Raw genomic sequence first — 2,328 nt, 5'->3', positions numbered from 1 at the left:
CTTCCTTCCTTCCTTCCTTCCTTCCTTCCTTCCTTCCTTCCTTCCTTCCTTCCTTCCTTCCTTTCTTTCCTTGTCTTGTTATGCTTCTTCAAATGGCTGTGAACTCACAGTCCTCCTGCCTCCAACTCCCTATGCTGGGATCACAGGCAGGTCTTGAGTGCTCAGCACTTTCAAGCTATTCATGCCAGTTCATTTTCTGACCTAGCCTTTATGTTTAGGTCAAATATCATAAAACTAACATTTAATGCAGAAATCTAGGTGAGTGGAGGGCTCAGATGAAGGCAAACAAGGAGGAGGGAGCTTCAGAATGGGGAACAATTTCGCCAGCTTTTCTTTGTAAATTTCCTGGGTTGATTTTTTCCCCCCATGATATGAAGGACTTGCCTTTTTATCTGAATATGACTTTTTTCCTTGAGCTGATGCTGTTTATTTTCTTTCCAAGTATTCAGTGATATTGCCTAAAAATATTTAGTCTGATAATCAGAAAGGCTTTGACCTCTTTGATGAACAGGATGCAGATTTCGATGAGATGGTGATTTTCTGCAAATGTTCTTCAGCTTCTGTGTAATTATAGGTTGCTTCTGAAGGCACATTTTGTCCTTAGGTTCTAAGAATGCACTCTGCTCGCCCCCCCTGCTTTTCAGTGATATCCCCAGCCCTTTAGGAGTTCAGTCTTCTTAAGAATCAGTGGTGTGAATGAGGCTTTTACATACAACCTAGTGGATATGTCTTGACTCAGTTATGTTAGCAGCAGTGTGTTTAGAAATAAACAAATGTTTTAGAATTGCAAAGATTGTCCATGGAGTTCTGAATGATCCTCACTCACTTTCCTCTTAGCATCTTACATCACTGTGGTACATTTTTCAGAACTGGAGATTCAACATCAGTACATTCATTTTAGCTACACTGAGGACAGTATTTGAATTTTTCTAGTTTCTCCACAAACATTCCTTTTCTATCCCATCATTCCTCCTGGATTGCCACCTTGCCTTTAGCACAGCTTCCCTCTGTAGTTGAATTTTAGTTGTGCAATATTGTATGTGATGATGTGATAAAGATGGCACGAAGATGCAAAGCAACACTCAGTTTATTGCCATGGCACAAAGAGTGTCTTCCAGTGACTAAAACATTCATATGAAATCAACCACTTTGACAGTGTTGGGATGAAACCAGTTGCTACCTGGACTGTGCACTGTGCTGTAGTTTAGAGCCATAGAACATGTTTTTATGCTCTGTGTTCATATGCAACCGAGCCTTGGCATTTGGTTGATCATGCTTTATTATCTACTATCTATCTATCTATCTATCTATCTATCTATCATCTTCTATCTAGCTATCATCTATCTGTCATCTATTGATTAATCAATTATCTATCTGTCTTCTATGTATCATCTATTTATCTATCATCTATCTATATATCTATCATTTATTTATCATCTCTCTTCTGTCTATCTGTCTTTCTGTCTGTCTCTGTCATCTATCTCTATCTATCTATCTATCTATCTATCTATCTATCTATCTATCTATCATTTATCTGTCATCTATTGATCAATCAATTATCTATTTGTCATCTATATATCATCTATTTATCTATCTATCATCTATCTATATATCTATCATTTATCTATCATCTCTCTTCTGTCTGTCTATCTGTCTCTGTCATCTATCTATCATCTATCATCTCTCTCTCTCTCTCTATCTATCATCTAGCTATCATCTATCATCATCTATCTGTCTATCCATCTATCATCTATGACCAACTCTGTGTTTTGTATGCATGTGTATGGTTGTGCTCACTCATACATGCACACATGGAGAGGTCAGAGGGTTCTTCTCTCTCCACCTTATTTCTTGAGATAAGGTCTCTAAGCCTGGACCTTGCCATTTTAGCTAAGCTGACTACCTGGTGATACCATGGGATCCTTCTGACTCCACCCACCTGCACATGGGTGCTGGAGATTTAACCTTGGATCATCATGCTTTCCCAGAAAGCACTTTTACCCACTGGGGCATTCTCCTCAGCCCTGCTTTATTATTATTTTTTAAACCATCATGATCAAGCAAGTGAGATTTCACCCAATACTGAGGACAAATGCTGACTTGCTGTTTAGGACACAGAATCCATTACAAGAATGGACTCCTGTGATTTAGGTGGGGTGATGGGCTAGATCACCAGAGTCCATTCTGAAGAGCTCTGTCATTCATATCTTTGTCTGCTCATTAGTCCATTTTCACCAAGGTTCCTGGAACTGTCCTATTGGTATAGTTGTTCTCAAACATTTTTTTAAGAGTAGGGGAAGATTTCCTAGCCAGGGCAGACAAAAAGCT

The 2,328-nt window shown here is 39.0% G+C and overlaps 1 protein-coding gene across 2 annotated transcripts in view; it reads left to right on the top strand.

Moving 5' to 3' along the window:
• The window catches only part of Shisa9 (shisa family member 9), a 317,404-nt gene that overhangs the window by 17,265 nt on the left and 297,811 nt on the right, over positions 1-2,328 (top strand). The window lies entirely within an intron of this gene.

This window comes from Nannospalax galili, unplaced genomic scaffold (assembly GCF_000622305.1).
Source record: "Nannospalax galili isolate Female #2095 unplaced genomic scaffold, S.galili_v1.0 scaffold32, whole genome shotgun sequence".
Classification (NCBI taxonomy): Eukaryota; Metazoa; Chordata; class Mammalia; order Rodentia; family Spalacidae; genus Nannospalax; species Nannospalax galili.
Note: the sequence above shows the minus strand (reverse complement) of the source record. Positions and strands in the feature narration are given on the sequence as shown.